This window comes from Callithrix jacchus, chromosome 11, assembly GCF_049354715.1.
Source record: "Callithrix jacchus isolate 240 chromosome 11, calJac240_pri, whole genome shotgun sequence".
Taxonomy (NCBI): Eukaryota; Metazoa; Chordata; class Mammalia; order Primates; family Cebidae; genus Callithrix; species Callithrix jacchus.
In genome coordinates this window covers 19,284,060-19,303,755 of record NC_133512.1, presented here as the reverse complement: position 1 = coordinate 19,303,755, position 19,696 = coordinate 19,284,060, and positions in this window count along the sequence as shown.

Genomic DNA, 19,696 nt, shown 5'->3' with positions numbered 1-19,696 from the left:
CTATTAATTTAATAGCTCTGTCATTTCTGGGTCTCTTTCTATTGCTGTTTTCCTGGCTATATAATGCATTGGCCTTAGATTTTTGGTACAATGTTTTAAAGAATTAAGTTTTTGTTAAGTATCTTTAAAAGCTATTGGTTGTTTTATTTTCTCTTTTCCTTTAGAAGGTAGTTAAAATCTGCTGACCTTTTTGAAACTTGTTTTTACCCTTTGGCAGCAGAGGCTTAAAGAGGGGATTACTCAGTTTAATACCCAGAGGTCTTCTCTGTGTCCAGTCTCTGCTCTGGGTATTTGAAGCTTCTCTCTATAGTTTCCTCCCTTCAATATTTTCATCCATTTTACGGATCCCCAGTGGCTGTACTCTTCCAAATTAAAACACATTCTTTTTCCTGTGCAACTAAATACATGGCCAGAAACTTTAGGGTGACTGCAAAAGCCTGGAACTCTCTTGCTGGGGAACTTGCTCTTCGTGGCTCAGCCACACAAACCAGCTGCCCCAGTCTCACAGGCCTCTTAGCTTCACCTCCTCATCCTGTGGGATTGTTTCACTCTGCTTAGCACTGCCTTTCTTCCTGCAGTCAGCCTGCAGGCAAAAGCCACCTAGGTATCTTGCTGGTTTCCCGTTTGCCAGGGTTCACACTACCCCATATCTGAAAATAACTGCATTGTATAATCTTTCAGGTGCATAGTTGTTGAAGACAGATGGACGGTTAGTCTGCTGACAGATACTCCATTACAGCCAGAATCAGATATGTTACTCATTAGTATTTAATAACAATCTTATTTACCTTGGGCTCCAAAAACAAAGTATGAAAGGATGATTCCTTTTCTTCTATTTTCTGGAAGAACTAAGGTAATATTACTATAATTTCATGAAAAAATTTAATAGGATTCATTGCTGAAATAAATTTGAAGTTTTCTTCTTAGGTACTTTCGTAATACAAAATTCAATTTTTTTAACAGTTGAAAGACTATTAAGTCTTTTCTTTTAAGAAAAATATTACAGGAGCCCTAAAAAATAGGTTCCTATGAAAGAAAACATGCTGAAGTTCAGACTTCCACAAACCCTAACAGCCACTGCTTCCAAGGATTTTATATTGTAAAGTAAATATTCTGCCTCAGACAAGTTATCATTTGTCTGTGGAAACAAGGAGACGCAGACAAGCAAGGACTAAGTAAGTATAACACCCACGTGTTCTAGCTAAAAAAAAGTACTTGAAATATTTCAGCCGCTTGAGAGATGAATGAACCTTCCGAGTGAGTTTTTATAAAAGGGAGATAAAGGATGAATACAGGCAAAACTTCAACAAAATTGGACCTTAAGAAGCAAGCTACCTGCAAGGTTAACAAATGAACTATAAAGTGACATGACAGACTTAGGAGCATGTTTATCCTCATTTATTATTTTATAATTATTGCATACAGATCAAAGATTTACTCACATTAAATATAAATGTTGTTGGGACACATTTAAAACAATGTGGCATTTAACTTAAACCACTTAGGCAACTACTCTTCCAGTTGCAAATGACATGAATTCAACTCAAACCAACTGAAGTGAAAAGCTACTGCATACTAAACCAGCGACCTGCATGAGGCCCCAGAAAGCCAGATCAAACCAGAATGGAGGGTCTTGTGCCATGTGCCACGTAATCAGACTAAACTTTGAAACAGGACAGTTTTCTGAATAACAAGATTCCAGTCATCCTGAGCCAGCATGATAAGGGAGTCCCTTCCATTTAACTCTATAAGAAAATAACTTTGAAACAGCCAGTCTGCCTCTCGTTCTCTATTTCTGCTTTCCTTAGCCCTTTTCTGTCCATTAGGCCAGAATCCCTGGCTCAGCTCATTGGATTTATGCCATTTAATAGAATATATAAAATGTACATAGCTAACTGTCTAATGATAGACCCTTGAATATTTCTGTTTGTGTGGGTGTAGGTGGGTGGACGGGGTGTGTGGGTGTCGAGAAGCATGAGAAGGTTGAAGAGAGAGATCCCCATGAGCTTAAATTTAGGTCTAAAACTATGTCAAAAGCAGAATGTATCAAAGCACATCCTAAAGCTTCTGAAACGTTAAACTTTTTGGCCTTTTTGATAAGCCCATATATCTTCAATAATAACAAAAAGGTTGAAAAATCTGGACCATTTGACTTTAGAAAGAAAATGTGAGGCTTTGCAAATATTGTCATTTTGAAAATATGACACGTTGGATGTCGTAGTTTTTAGGAGCTTTACCTAACTGGGATGAACCTAGCCAAGGAAGGAGACAAAGGATATTAAACAGCAAAGTTGGGTTATGCTAAAGAGTGGTGATGAAGAAGAACAGCAAAGGCTGGAAGGATGGGCCGACAGCCCAGGTTAGGAATATTTCATGAGAGACGCGGAATGCTTGATTAAAGAAATCAAACTTCTATTTTAGTTAGTGAAGAACAAATAGAACAAAAGCATTTCCGAATCTCTTCTTTAGGCCGTGAATGGTTGAAATAAGTCAAGTCTGCTTTAAAATATTATATGTAGACATAAGAGTAGAAACTTTTTATTATTTAGCTTTAACACACACTGCTCTCCAGTTTTTCTTTGCAGGGAAATACTTCAATGTCCTGTTTCCTTCAGTTCTATACAATTAATTCTGGTATGTACAGCCAAATTCTAAAAGTACAAATGTCTGTCTGTAAACGTAGCTTATGTTCTAAATCGCAACTTCAGGTAGAAAATAGCTTTCTTTTACAACTTTTAGGACATGTACCTCATAGTGCTATATATCCTCTTGATCCTGCAGATACACTGGAGGTTTTATATTTCTTGCAAGTAAATTATAAATAAATAGTACAGACTAACAGTATATCTTGAAGCTGTAACTCTTGGTTAAATGACCCTGTATAACAACATTAACTTAAATGTCTTATAAATTTAAACTGTTTCTTTTTTTTTTGTTGGGTTTATAGCAGGATTACTGTAAACAATTTCTATACAGACCTTGAGCTTTGTGGTTGATTTATACTTACTGTTGTTTATGCATTATGACTCCTCTATATGTTACATTCTCAGTTCTTAGGAAACTCACTTTACTGCAAGGCTTCTGTTCACTATTGCACATACGTATTGTAAAATACAAAAAAGCTCTTTCAGATGTTGGCAAGTTATTGTTTTTCACTTGCCTTCTAAGACATAAAATCACCTTATGATTGAGTTGGTGCTGTAATTTACATGTTTAGTTTAAAGATGTGAGAACTAGAGAAAAGCTGCAGCCCCTAATTATGCCTAGTGCAATCATTCCTCTTTTTTGCTTACTTGCAAAATCTATTACAAAATCATATTTTCCTATTTCTATGTTAAAAGTATCTTGAGTATATCTTAGTATGAACATCTTGTATTAAGCAAAAATATTCTATACATTAAACAAATTGAACAAGATGAGAAACTGAATAATAAACACATTTAAACAGTTAAGGCTATAAACTCCGAGTTTAGATGCTTTTCGGAAGAGAAAGAGCCACTCCATGGACAAAATATATTTGTTTCCTCAAGGACAAAGCATATATCTGAACTTCATTTGGCTCCACCGGCCCCACAGAGACGATGAGACAGGTTCATGAGTCAACAGGATCTGTTTATTGAAAAGGCTGATAGAAAAATCTTCTGTGGTAAAGTTCAAGGGAGCCGATCTAGAAGAAACAGACAGAAATAACAAAACAAGTATTTTGCCTCAGAATATGGGATTTTTATAGAATAACTACTTAACCATTTTTTAACATAATGAAGCAAATTTTCTGGTTTTTTTTCTAATCTTCAAGACAGTTTGTCAAATACTGTAGAATGAATTTCTGATACAGAAGGAAAGCAACGCCTGTCTTTTGTATGAAGGGTATAGAATCAAATCAACCTGAAAGATATGGTTGGCATCACTGTATGCCCTTAATTGAATGTTAATTGAATGTTGAATGTGTTCTTAATTGAATGTTGTGACCTCGTTCTTATGCTGCAGTTCATTTGCCCATTTTTGCTAGAATTTATTTTGTTTTTACAGCCATTTAAAAACTTCGTTACTTTCCTTGTACCCAACACTTGGCTTTCATTCATCAGCAGATGACCTTGTCTACTAATTCATTAAGAACACTGAAATTGATAAGTGAGAACCACATAAATCTATTTTATATGTGATGTGATGATGACTCAATCTTTACTATTAGCATTATTTAGTGTTAGAGGCACTTTCTGCTGGTGTTATTCATTATAGTATTATTTCCAAATAGTGTCTGTTTTTGTAGAAAACCAGGAGTGAATAACTCTGCCCTGGAATCAAAGAACTACCTCCCTGCAGACTAAAGTGCATTCCCAGACCTTAACTTGCCCATTCCCATTTCAACATATTGTGACGATGAGGCAGAGATGTTATATTAATATACCAAATTCTGTTTTTGGCCAGCTTGTTTTTTAAAAAATGTGAGTCTTTTCCAGGAAATTGCTGGGAAGTATAGAGAATGAGGTACTAAAAGAAGAATTTACCATCATGGCTCAAAAATCCCATCGCACTAACCTGGAAGTTGGGTGAAAAGCAGACTAGGAGCCAGGTATGCCTCAGACCACCAAAAAATGATCTGCCTTGACTTAACTTTAGCTAGGATCCTCAGAGTCCACTCCCCAAGTAGACCTTGACCTTGGCTTAAAAAGACTTGAACTAACACGGATATAGTTTCTGTGAACTCAAGGTTGCATCCCTAGAATGACCCTGGTCCCCTTTAGGTGCCTGACTGAGGAAATTCCAGGCTGCCCAAAGTAGTTACTGTTTGTTCCAGGCAACAGCTAAAGATGGGGCCCTTGTTCACTAGTGAGTATGGAAGCACAGGAGTCTAACTTTGACAAGGACTGCTTAGCAAGCCCAGATGGCTTTGACGTGGACAACCTGCCCTTCCTGCTTTTTCACTTTCCTGACTCCACTGGCCCCACTTGCCTCCCTCCCCATTCCCTCATTCTCTCTTTTAGCGTCCAGTCACCTCTGAATAAATTAAAGTTGAGTTCAGTCCATGTTACACTTTTTCCTATTGTAATAGTTATTACAGATTAAAATATGTCCTTCACAGTTTAAATTGTGCCAGTCTTTGATTATCTTTGATGCCACTCTAACAAATTCTTGCTCTGAGGAAGAATGGGGCACGCTAAAAATATAACAATAAAAAAGACTTGTTCAGGGTCTTCCTCTCAGACCGGTGGGTATTCAAATTTGTCAGAAGTCCACATGGAACTTGGGTCACTCACTTAGATTTGCTGAAAAACGTAAAGTGAAGAGTTAAAATTAAAGCAAGCATCTGGTGTTCCCGATACATTGAAGACAATCCTAAGATAATCATAAATACAGCAGAAAAACAGAAAATAGATATTGAAACATACATTATGCAAATTGTCAAAGATAAAATTAACATTTGAATCTTTATTATCATTATTAATAGTTTACATTTCTCTATGATAAGAAAGAGGCAGATTCAGGGAATGAGAAAGCAATAAAAGGTCCTAGGAAAATACACAATTGAATGATAAAGAGCCTTAGATCCATCTGTAATAACGTATGGCAAGGCAAATTTTACATGGATTGTATAGTTAAATGTTTAGAAAATAATTAGGAAGCTACCAGATTTTATCAACTCTAATATCTGTGTATTTCAACATTTTAATATCCAAACAGTGATTCATCTTATAGTGAATGGTATGTCATAGTCTTATTATTTTTTAGGAGTGCATAAAATAATTGTGTATTTCATAATAAAAATATCTTGATTTTGATGAAGTCTGGTATACATAGAAGAAGGTAATGACTTATCTGATCTTGGGTGAGAGAAAGGTTTCCGAGTAATGTGAAAATTACTCTGAAATCATAGTAGGTAAGCCAGACTCCACAAAGAAAGATTGCACAGGATAAAAATGCACCCTGTAATGTTAAAAGTCAAATGATGAAATGAGAAAAATTTTGCAATGTAAGTGGCATAGAGTAGGTTGCTACACATTTTTTTTCATTTTATATAATTTCATACTTAGAGAATAGTTGGAAAGCTAATGTAAAAAATTCCAGTATGTCCTTCACACAGATGCTTGAAATCTTCACATTTTCCTGTATTTGCCTTAGTCTTATCTCTTTCTATAGAAAGCTAGATATATAAACAGGTCAACGATGCTAGAAGACAGATAGATATACAGTATACATGTTATACATATATAACCTTTGAGAATAAATCACTGAGATGATATCTTTTAACCAACAAATGATTTAGTATGTATTTTCTAAAAACAAGAACATTCTTTTACATAATCATAGCACAATAATAAAAAACTTAAAAATAAACATCGATATGAAACTATTAAATTATTAAAATTTCAATTATTTCAACAATATTATTGAAATATTGAGTATGAGTTGCATTCACTTACTGTGCTTCTTTCATTTCCTTTAACCTGAAATATTCCTTTAATTTTACTTTACTTTTAATGACCTTGATTTTTTAATGATACAGGCAAATTATTCTTTTAAATGTCATTAAATTTGAGACTGTCTAGTGTTTCTTCACTATTAAATAAACATCATTTATTCTTGTCAGAAATACCCTAGAATTGGTGCAGTGTTTTTTTTGTTACCTCATATCAAAAGGCACAGAATATCAATTTATCCCATTACTGGCAATGTAAACTACTTGATTAAATTTGTGTCTGCCATATTTCTACACTGTAAAATTACTATATTTTATTTTGTAATACAAAAGTACCTTTTGAGCGTATGTAAATATCCTGTTAATCATCAAACGTTCTCTCACTGGTTTTAGCAACCATTGATATACTTTGCCTGAAACAACTACGACTACAATGGTTACTGTTCATAATTTCCTAATTCTATTAATCTTCCCGTGAATAGTAGTTAGGATGCCAATGTAAGAAAACATCCCCATTGTTTTTTCATTTTTCTGCTTACCTTCTAATTTTCTGATAGAAGTATGGACTCATGGGTTCTTATGTTATTTAAAAGGTAATACCCAATTAAAATTATTTTATTTTGATATGCAAATTGTTTGTCCAAACATTGTCCGGGAGAGCCTCTTAAATCCCTCTGTGGGGCGGGGTGTGTGTGTGGAGGGGTGTGGGGTGTGTACTGCTGTGTTTCTTTATTCCCTAAGCATCTCGCTTCCTTTCTGGCACAAAGAGATGTTGCGCACTCATCCTCTTCATTACTCCAGCGCCGGCACCAGCCGTCTTTCTAAAGAACCCTGGTTCCTCTTGGTGAAGATGGACATTTAGTCTGGTAATTGTTACTAGGATGTCATTCTCCCAGCCTTTCTCACAGGACAGAGCTAAAAAATATATATTCACTTAGAGAGATGGAGATAGCTTAAATAGATACAGATAGCTACAGCCATATATATTCGCATGTTTACAGATATTTGTTAAAACTAGATGTAATTATATATATGCACATCCATTAATCTATATAAATATATCTTTACCAATGTATGATATGTATCTGCCTATATATATTGAACTATACATAAAGCTATATCCATATCTACTTATCTATTTATATAAATCTGTGAGTTCTTAGTGCCTTTGACTTTATTAAACATTACAGGATTCATTATAGCCTTTCCTTATTTATAATTTCCACCTCTGACAGTGAGAAACCTGATTCCCATTATTCATAATATGCTTATTCTTATTTCTTTAGTATTAGAATGCACAAACTGTAATTTTACAATGGTTGTTTTTCTCCTTGTTTTAGGCTGAGAATATAATGAATCTCAATACTGTGTACAAATGTTACTTGAATTAGTTGTTGCTTCCCCCCAATGTGGTTTACATTGTCCATTTAAAATAAAGTAAGTATATTTGTTTCTGTTTTAGGTTGGTATTTTTCCCCATCCCTGTTGATTGTGTGTGTGTGTGTGTGTGTGTGTGTAATATGAGACACATTAATACGTCTCCAAATGTCAACGATTCAAGAAAGACTACTCAGAGAAGTGACTTTGCCTCCCTCCTACTTACACTCTTTCTAGTCCACCATTTTTCTCCCCATTCCAACCAATCATTGTAGGCATTTCGAGTTATTAAAAAGTGAGATATAGAAATTATATTTTATGTATAGAATCATATCCTATTTATCACTGTAAATGGCATCTTAGTTCAGGTTCTCCAGAAGCATGGCTTGAGTTAAGGGCATTGTCCACACTAGTTATTGAGGATGTGTTCCAGGAGGCCTAGAGGGAGCAGGGCAGAGACAAGGACAAAATCAAGCAGATGTGGGTTTCAGAGGAAGTGAAATCCCGAGTGTCTGCAGTGGAATCACTGCAGTTGTATGAGGGTGATTTTCTGAAGGTTTCGGTTTCAATTGGGTAGGAATTAAGAAATCAGGAAAAGCGCTGTACCGTGACCGGGGAAGAGGAACTAGATGGAGCAAGACATTGTCTGCTTCAACCTGCCTAACAAAATGCATCCACTGAGCTTAACTGAAGAGTTAGCCAAATAAAAACAAGAAGACAAGGATGAGGATATTGACAGAGCCATGAATTAGACTAACCTGCCTGCAATCTCCCCTCACACATCTGTGACATCAAGGCCTCAAGGTCATCCCTAACCTTTCCAGCAACTGATAAAGAAATAAATTTAGTATATCAATTAAGGATGACCATAAGTTAAAATATAGGCAAATATGGAAGAACCGAAACTTCTCTTAGTAGTAAGAGTGAACAGGAATTTCATCAGACTGACTTCATGAGTATTACTCTGTGAAATACTATGAGCAATTTCATGTACAACATACACTCTGTAAAAGCAGCAGCTTTTACTGTGGCCTTTAGTTTGGGTGTATGTTTTTATACTAAACAGAATTCAGTAAATAATTGTAAAACACATACATTTCTTAAGGCCCATTTTTATTTTATTGCACTTATAATTCCTAAATAGTTTCCTGACTTTGTCAGAAGAAGGTCTCTCGATCTATGATTCCTTCTTTGATACCGGAAATGGAGTTTCTCTTTCCTGGAAGGCTCTCCTTTCAGGGATGTGGGACTAATGGCAGAACCAAGATGACAAATTGGTGTGAAATACTGTCCCAGATTGCTCAAGGGCCTCTCTCTGTCTCTGTCTCTATCTTTCTTTGTCTCTTTCTCTCCCACATCTCTCTCACTACTTCTATACCTATTTTACTATACATAATCATATCTCTATTTATCCATCAATTTATATTAACCTGTGAGTTGATATTGGTGTCCTCAACTTCCACACAACACAGGATTGCAAAGACCTACCAGTTGTTGGGGAGTTTCCAGTTCCAATATGTTCTCAAGTGACAGAAAATGAGGGTTCACATAGGAGGCTTTCTTCTGACCTCCTAGGACAGATCAGGAAGGCTGCATGAAGATGTATGTGCCACGTGGCAGCTGGCACTTGGACACACTAGGCTAGATTAGGAGAACAGCATCCCAGCAGGGAATAGTTCTGAAACAAAGGCATACATGGCAGTTGAAGAAACAAAATAATTATCTGTACTCATGTTTACAATCTCTGTAGGGGAATCTATAGAGCAAAAGTTAAACAAATTTACGGGAGTTAAAGAGACATTTAGTTTGTGAAGACAAACTTTAAACAAACGAAGTGATCCTAAAAAGAACAGAAACATCCTGAGGAAAAATTATGTCCAACATGAGTTTCAACTAGATGCTGATTATAGTCCAAATTTTCATCAGGCAGTCTTTCAAGTCTTTTCAAACTCCCCAGTATTATGGTTTTAGAAAACTATATTTAGAGGGGTTTGTCTTTGAGAACAAAAGGAAATGACTTTACAATCGGTGAGGACCTGAAAAAGTTACTAAACTTCTCCAACCCAGTAAAGTTATCTATAAAATTTGGACAGGGCTTTCGTCTTGATTTCAAGTTTCTGATATTAAAGTAAGACGGTCTGCACAGTTTAGAAAAAATGGACATGACACATGGTAGGTAAGCAATAAATGGGAATCTTCCTTCCTCTCAGCCACAGTTTCAGAATTTGTGCCAAGTTCCATTTGGATAGTGAATTCAAAGTATGCAGTCAGAAATATGACAATACTATGAAAATTATATTTTCCTACATAAGACTTCATGATTTCTTAAAAAGCCGCCAAACAAAAGTCACAATCTTGGGTTCTGTTCCTCTCCCTGCACATTGCATATGTGGTAAAATTATCGTCTCGGTAACTCCAGTCCTTCATTTCATAACACTGAAAACCCTCCCATGGACCTCGTATGGTTCCTGTGAAAATCAAATAGTAAAAATGTACACTACCAGCTATAAGATGATATAAAAACAGCAGGTGATGATAATATCAATGTCATGTTGTTATAGACGTAAAAGTGTAAGTGTGGTACAAAGCTGAAATACTAGACCCAGAGCAGAATGTTGTATTTCTTTTCTTGAGTAGTTTCCTTATTTCAATTGGTGGAAAAAAATTCTGTGGATAAAAGCATGGCATGGGAATAATTTCCAGATTTCAGTGTTTTTGGTAATTATCACCCGTAGAGTCACCTTCATGGCCCTTACACTCCACACCTGGGTTGTAGACAGCAAAGCCTCTTGGTGTTAACAGTGTTCTTGAGTGAGGATGGAGAACAGCAGCCTTCACAGGGCATGGCAATAAATCTCTAACCACACAAAATTCTTACCCAACATTCCCTACTCTTCCTGAGAGCATTCATTTAAAAAACAACAACAACAACAAAAAAAACAACTCCCAATGCTGCATCCATTACATAGAACATGATAATTCAAGAGGCTCCCAAGACTTCATAGGGTGAACTCATAAAGTTTCAATAACAATAAGGAATATAATATGCTGAGAGGAAAACCCTCCGGCACTGTGTGTCTAAAAGCACTACAAGCACTCCTCAACTCCATGGTCCTTTCTCAGTGCCACAGAATGCATGTCGGGGTGACCACCTCCTCTGCTTCCTGGGTGTTCCTTGTCTTAACACTTGAAGTTCCGTGTTCTAGAAATCTCTTGAGTCCAGGTAACCCAGGATGGTTCACACCAGATGAGCTTCGTCTCCAGCTTAGGAACCATCAGGATAGATGTGATGAACTGTGGTTTCAGGGAATTTCAGGCAAAAGTTTCCCGTAAGATCTGCATTCCACTGGGTTTTGCAGTAGGGTCAGTCTGGGTAACCTGGTGCATCCAGGGATAAACCCCCCACCAATGGAAGTATTTGCAAAAAAAAAAAAAAAATAGAGAGATGGTAAGCTTGGGTGTCTCCAGGGAAGTTTCAAACTTCAAACAGCATATTATAGTTCACTAGTGAGCCCATCACATTCCTACTTTGGACAAGGGTCAGATTAGATATCAAGGCATCCCAGAAGAAAGCGTAGAGCTACCCTGTCAATCTATAAGACTATCTTATATTTTACACTATTAAATTCTTCTCCTCGGTATCTAAAAGATTTAGAGTTGTAGAGAGATCAGCATAATCAGCCAGTGGTGGGTGAGACTCTAACTTAGAATCTCCCAGATGCCTCTTCCTGGTGTTCATCACCGTAATGGCCTCCCCTTGAATGTGGGCAGAGCAAGTGAACATGATGGAATTTACTCCTGTGGTTGGGTTCGTACCTTTGAATTCATCAAAAGGACATTTTTCTGGTTGGGCCTGACTTTATTTAGGGAGCCATTTTAACACATGTGAAAGCACAGAAAGCAGCTCTCCTACTGACCTTAGAAGGAGGCTAGCCGCCAGGCTGTGAGAGGAGGAGCCACGCTGCAGAGACCTTCCAGCAGCCTCTAAAAGTGAAAGGAGTCCCTGGAAGCTGTAGGGGCCAGCATTTGGTCTCTACACTCTGAAATCTGAAAGACACCATCAACTTGCAGAGATAAATCTTGTTACTCTTTAAAACCAAGACAGTCAGTCTTGGTGCTCAAAAGTCAGTTCTTTAATGAGTAAGAAGTAGTCAAACAGCTAGAAATGATTTCAATAGATCAGTCAGTGGATTATAGAAAAGATTGTGGGTTATACACTCTGAAAAGGTCATGATCTTTAAACCTCATCTAGAGACATCACAGACACATGAAGAGGCTTAAAATTACGTTGAAAGCATTATTTACCCATTGATAATGACCAAATGGAATTTCACTTCTTTTGTTATGATGGCTATTTTCTAAGTGAATGAAGGTGTACTTTGGTAAATGGGTTTAACCTTTCACAGATAGAAAAATAAGAGGATTTTCATTTAATCTCTCTTCTTAAAAGCTAATACTGAAATGAAACTCCTCCAGCCATTGTATTTTTGAGCAACACGTTATATAACTTTATAATACTGAAAATTTTAGGCATATGTATAAAAAGAGATCATTAGCATGCCTAATATCCCAAAAATGATACAGGTCAAAGTTATTATTGTGTACCTGGCAATGACATATATTTCTCTGACAGAGTCATTATTTCTTTGCCTATTACAGTCGAAATTGTCAAATATTTAATTTTCCATGCTAAATTTAATCAAGAACATGATTATTGCAGGCATACATATTTAACATCACTATCTAAAACGGCAGAGAATCGAACCCCAGTCTTGTTAAAAATTCACACAAAAAATAGAATTATCTAATACTACTTGAGGTCTTAGTTCAAATAACCAGAGAATAGGAGGAAGGTAAGAAAGTAGAAAATATATATATATATTCTACCTTCTTTCTGTTTTGAATCCTTTTCATTTCCATTATTGTAAGAATTCTCCTGAATTTTTTTTCTTCCTTCACCACTCTCCTCATTCATCACTTCTCCTTTCTAAGCCAGCTCGACTCCTGATGCTTTCCATCATATATCATCTCCCCTCTCTTTGACTCTGATTTATGTTCTTCTTTTAACATAAACTAAAGTTAACCATCACCTTGTTTTTATTTATGTACAAGTCTCTCTTATGTAGTCTGTGGGGAAAATTATAATAGAAAGAACTTCACCTAACAAAGCTATTCCATGCAGCCTTTCATCCCATCTGCCTCTTTCACCTGTAAGAAAGCCCAGAGCTTCATGTCTAGCCAGGAAACAGCATCATCCTATCTGAATAAAATCAGATTTCAAACAATAATAGCGAAAACAGCTTGACTGGGTCTATTAGAACTTGATGCTTTGCAGTACTGTCAATCAATTTTTCAGCACTAGTAAGACCACCTAGCTTTAGCCAGCTCTATTTTTCCATCCCAGGCGTGCACTGTGGCACATCCTTATATAGAAGGCTATCATCGCAGAAGTAATGACCGCCAAGGTCATTGGACCTGCCACACCTTGCAGCATGGTTTCCAGCTTATGGGAGAAAGATGTGCATCCCAGAGCTGAAGAAATGGGGTCGCATTCAAAGAGATGAAGCCATTTTGAAAAGGTTATTCACATAATATGTTCCTTATAATAAACCCAACTTCTGTCTTTTCCACTGGACTCATGTTTTATGACTTTTAAAATATTGTCTAATTTTCTTTGGGTGGAAGGATTGGAATCTGTTTAATTTTTTATTAAGAGCAGGGAAGTAGAAGGTAAAACAGTTGTTTAATGTGTATCATTATAAACTTTTAACAAGTTTGCAAAATATTATGTTATTTATGTTCATGATTATTTCAACATAGAATCTTCTCTCTTCTGTTTTAAAACACAGGGAATCTATCATTCTCACTTCTGCCTACTTTTGTCTTTTGTCCTCCTTTTCAATTGTATTTAGTTGACATTATGATTCTGAGCAATCTCATTTCACTTCCTCATCATTTTTTGTTGCTCTTTCAAAACATCGTGTGGTCAGGCTCATCAGCTCCACAGTACGGGACTTTCAGCCAGACTCCTTCTTCTGCAATTTGATTGACAGATCTTTCTGTTCTCTGCATTGCCTTCAATGTTGATTTTATTTTATCTGTAATTTTGCTTGGAGCATAGTCTGTTTTCTATGGTTTTTTCCCCCCTTGGTTAAATATATATTACTCCTTCTTTGATTTTGTGAATAACAAAATGCTATTTTTATTTTTATGTCAACAAACTGTCTGAAATAAAAACATCTTACTTTGGGTGTTCAAGGATAACCCTCACATTACTCTCAGCAATTAATACAAAAATTATTAATTAATTTCCTTTACACTTTAAGTAAGAATTAAATTACTTAGAGAATACTCTTGTACTGCCATGCACTGATTTTGATAATGGGTGTTGAAGCACTGAGTTCAAAAGAACTGGGGGTTATGGACAGAAAGGTGATAGCAAGTGGAGACTCTTTATGAGAGTAGACATCTTAAACAATAAGGAAAGCAATGACGCTCAGCTTCCTAAAACAAATGTCCCCAAAGACTATCTGATTAAATCTCAACCTATCCCCTGAGGCAGTACCAAAAACATAACAGGCACTTAAAACATGTCTGCCAGGAAATTAGGTAAATGCATGAACTAGTATATTAAAAGTAATATTTTCATAAAAATAGAAAAACAGAGAAAGAGAGAGAGAGCAAAACAGAATATAATCACATGAGTTCAGCAATTTCTTCCTCTCTCTATACATTTCTAAACACCTACAGGATTTCCTGACTTAAGACTTTTGAGAACCAATTTCCTTTAAATCACCAAACTTTGCTCTAGTAATGGGTTTAATAGGTTGCTTGGCTGCTTGCTTTATAACCACAGCACTTCATATTATGTAACATTTTAAAGTTTACTGAGTGTTTTACCAAATGCATTATCTCATTTAAATTCATCTTCTGTAAATGATTTCATATTGCTCAGATGAGTGTCCATATACCATAACAAAATTTTAAAACAAAAATGATTGTATTGCATGATGAATACAGCTCTGTTCACAATTAAAAAAAAAAAACGGTTAGAAGCACACATTGTATTTGCATTTAAGCTTGCAAGCAGGAAAGTGATATCTGGAAAATACACTCACCAGACAGATGAACTACAGCTCTACTTAAATCTATCATTTAGGCCGGGCGCGGTGGCTCAAGCCTGTAATCCCAGCACTTTGGGAGGCCGAGGTGGGCGGATCACGAGGTCAGGAGATAGAGACCATCCTGCTCAACATGGTGAAACCCCGTCTCTACTAAAAATACAAAAAAAAATTAGCTGGGCACGGTGGTGCGTGCCTGTAATGCCAGCTACTCGGGAGGCTGAGGCAGGAGAATTGCCTGAACCCAGGAGGCGGAAGTTGCAGTGAGCCGAGATCGCGCCATTGCACTCCAGCCTGGGTAACAAGAGTGAAACTCTGTCTCAAAAAAAAAAAAAAAAAAATCTATCATTTAATTTAATTTCGTTTCACATATAGGACAAGGAAACTGAAAAGCTTGCTCAGGCTGGAAAATTCAATTATAATTTTATTTATTTATTTATTATTTTATTATTATTTAAATGAGGTAGGCTCTGTAGCCAGGCTACAGTGCAGTGGCATGATTTTCGCTCACTGCAACTTCCGCCTCCTGGGTTCAAGTGATTCTCCTGCCTCAGCCTCCTGAGTAGCTGGGACTACAGGCATGCTCCACCACACCCAGCCAATTTTTTTTGCATTTTTTAGTAGACATGTGGTTTCACCATATTGGCCAGGATAATCTCAATCTCCTGACCTTGTGCTCTGCTGGCCTCGGCCTCCCAAAGTACTGGTATTACAGGTGTGAGCCACTGTGCCCAGCCTGATTATAATTTTAAAGGAGGGAGAAGGTGCCTTTGATCACCCTCATCCCAAACCCTGGGGGTCATATTGGAAGTTGGGATTTGAGCACCCTGGTGGCCTCCGCAGGTGGGCTGGGCGGTGGCGGGGAGGGCTCACTGTGATCCAGACAGTAGGGCTGCACTGACAGGAGAGAACCCAGCAACAAGAACCACCCAGTCGTCACCATGCACCAGTCATCAAAACAATGTCAAGAAATACTCCCTCCAAACAGGACAAACCACATCCTCAAACCCTGACCCAGAGCTTACCTGGCTGCAGTTGAGACAGGATGTTTCAAGATAAAAATTCTAAAACAGCAGATAGCTGTCCTGGAGAGTCTTTGCATAGTGCAATTCATTCCCACACTACTCGGGGCCCAGGCCCCCACAGCCTTAAACTTCCTAGATGCATCAATGCTGAGTTCCACATTCATATTCCACATTATAATCACTTTTCAGTAGAATACATGGGCCTTAAGCTCACCTAGATAATTAACTGATTATCCTAATAAAAAACATACTATTTTTTAACAGCTCACTGTTCTGCAGAAATCAAATGATGTGATTTCAAATGTCATGTTCTGAATATTTGAGTTCCAGCCCCCTCATTAATCACCCTCAGTAACCTGATTCATTACAGGTATTAATTCAGTTTTTTCTGTTGCTGTCAGATTATCAATTCCACAAGCATAAAGTGTCATTATAGAACTTATTATCAGTATAAAATTTCTGCAAAGATTACAGAGATTTGGCTTGATAAGAGCAAAATAAGTCAAGACTGATGGAGAATAATTACTTCAAATGGGTAAATTAAACAGTTGGTCTTTTCAGCTGGGAATAAAGCCCTATTATCAGTCCTGGACTATCTTTTGAAGAAGATGGATTCCACTCCAAGTACTTTCTCAGAGTTTGGGGCTGGGACCCACCTTCCCCATGCCGTTATCCTTTCCAGGTAACTTCTGTCATTTGCTGGCTTCAAGGAAGCCGCAGGCTCAGAGCCTTTCAGATGTCTTTGAAATCAAGGGTAAGGCTCTCTGATTTATTTCCCTCTTTTCCCTTTAAGTAGCATTCAAGTGCTGCAGGAATTAAACAGTGCATGATTTTGCCTGGCAAATTTTAGGATATGTGAAATTAATCTTATAAAGCATGGCTTCAGTGTGTGTAACTGTTCTACTTTCGCTGCAACTTTAAGCACATAAGAATGAAAATGAATTGCTGATGACAAAGCAATTACTCTGCTCTTGTAGTTCAAGTTAAGCTGAAACAAAAGTCCTTCTGTTGCAATGAAATAAATAAATGACTTGGTTACATACATGGAGAAGATCTGGTGGAAACTTCTTTCATATTTTTATTTTTATATGCATGAATTCAGTTTTCTTTTTAGGGTTCCAAGATGATAAGAACTAGAAGAGGAAACGATTGCTTGCTGAATCCCACTATTTTCCAGGCTCAGCATCAAGTGGACCTTCTCACTGATCCCTGAACAGAGATACAGGTCTTCTCTAAGATTCACACAGCTTTTCTTAAGCGGTTGAGTTGATATCAGATATCTCTGAACCACGTGTTCTGTCTTTGTTTGTTTTGTACTGCTGTGACAGAATACCACAGACTGCATAATTTATGAATAAAAAAATTTTACCTTGTATGGTTCTGGAGGTCCAATAGCAAGGTGCCGGCATCTGGTGAGGCCTTCTTGCTGTATCATCCCGTAGCAGAAGGCGAAGGGGCAAGAGACAGCAAGAGAGCAGGACGGCTGAACTCACTTTCATAGCAAACCCATTCTCTCAAGAACAAACCCACTTTGGAATAACATTATTCCTTTTCACGAGGGCAGAACCCTCATGATCTAATCACCTCTTAAATATCCCATGTCTCAACGACGTTGCTTTGCGGATTAAGTTTCCAACACATAAACTTTAGGGGACACAAGTGAACCATGGCATGTCTAAAGATGGTACTGTACCATCAAGAAGTAAGCATGTTTTGAGTATCCAGAAAGCCAATCCAAACATCTCCTTCATCTTAATAAAGTCGCAGAGGTCTGGCTGTTCAGTGTTCTCTGAAGAAGGACTTACATGCTGGGCCTGTTTTTCTGGAATGGACTGAGCTACTCTGCAAATCTCAGTAAATCCTGCACTAGAGAAATGTCTACGCAGTTTTAGCACTGACTCTTCAATTATATTTTTCCATATGATCCTCTGCAACAGCAGTTAAGGTGACAGTGTCCATCCTCTGAAATCTGTGGAAGACATTGTTGGCTTGCACTTACTGAAAGGGAAACAAAGGTGGCTCAGACAATAGAACTGGAGTATATACACTCTAGCAACCCCGGCTCAGAGACAATGTAGAGTCTGAATCTGTGCGCATGAATCCTGTGAAGACCTGAGCTATTCACTTAGCAGCCACAGAGAACACCACTCTGAATAGGGCTCTAGTCCACAAGGGTGACGGCTCTTAGTGCATAAACTGACCATATTCGTTTCAGGGCTTTGATAAGCCTCTCCTGATGAGCCCTGGAGAAGCTTAAAATTATGTCTGGCCTTTAGATAATACCTAATTGTCTGAGAAGACATTGAAAAATGTCTAACATAGAGAAATGAAACAGTCTGTATTATTGGGACCCTGAGCCTATGGGTCCTGACTCAGGCCCTGACTTTCCTATGCAGTAAGAGTCATATGAGGGCTGGATTACTGAATCCATTAACTATAAGTGGTCACTAATTAATCTCCTCCAAAGCAGACCATGGAAAGTCTTACCCAGGCACAGCTATTTAAATAATGGTCAGTATACACCAGGCTTCAGTTGCACTGGAGTGATAAATCTGACCCATATATGCAAGTACTCCAATCTCACCCTTTACCTCTCACTACCATTGACTGCAAATTTTCCCCAGAATCTCATTTCCAGATATAACCACACATTTCCAGAATAATTATACAGTCTATAAGAATATCCCCTAGAACCTAAACTTTACTTCTCCCCTAAACTTTACAAGCTGGGGAGAAGCTCTGAGTCAGGTAAAACAGGGCGACGTCCACATCTCCAGCTCTTTCTGCTCCATTTCTCCTCACAGACCACCTGTTGCTTCCCACATCACTGCCAGCCTCCCCAGAGTGACAACCGTGCTGCTGGCATGTTCGTGCATGTTGTCTTCTTCACAGGACTCACTGTAGTGGGACCTGCTGTCCCTTCTGGGCCACTCTTTTTGGTAGGGGACAGGCTCACTGCCATGCTTCTGAGACCCTAGAACATGGTTCTTATGTTTATATCACAGCTTCTCCCCCAGGATGCTGCATCAGGGGTTGCAGGTTGGGCTTGGAAGGCAAGAACGCCCTCAAGTGGAGTGCAGACCCTCGCTCCAGACACATCCAGGCATGCTGCATTGGAGTCATCCTGTATGCGTGACGATTCTTTTTTCCTTTTCTTTTCTTTTTGAGATGGAGTCTCACTCTTGTCACCGAGGCTGGAGTGCAGTGGCACAATCTTGGCTCACTGCAACCTCCTCCTCCCGGTTCAAGCGATTCTCCTGCCTCAGCCTCCTGGGTAACTGGGATTACAGGTGCACACCACCACACCCAGTTAACTTTGTATATTTAGTGGAGATGGGGTTTTGCCACCTTGGTGAGGCTGGTCTCAAACTCCTGACCTCAGGTGATTCTCCCACCTCAGCCTCCCAAAGTAATGGGATTCCATGTGTGAGCCACCACACCTGGCTGATTCTCTTGAAATCCCAGTGATATCCCTTTTATGTCCAGTGTCCTTCAGAGCCTTCAAGTCAGTCATGCAAGTAACACCCATGGAGACGCTGCCATAGACAATGAGGACAAAAGGTTTGCCAGACACACAAGGTCCCTGCTCTAATGGAGGGAGGTAGAGCTATGTATGTAAACGTAACAGTAGACAATGTAACTTTTAAAATCGTTTTCCCAAACACAAATTATGGTCAGAAGAAGGACTAGTGAAGGTTTGGAAAGAGGGCAGTTTATGCGAGGAGAAGACCTAAAAGTTTGGAATCAAAGGCTAC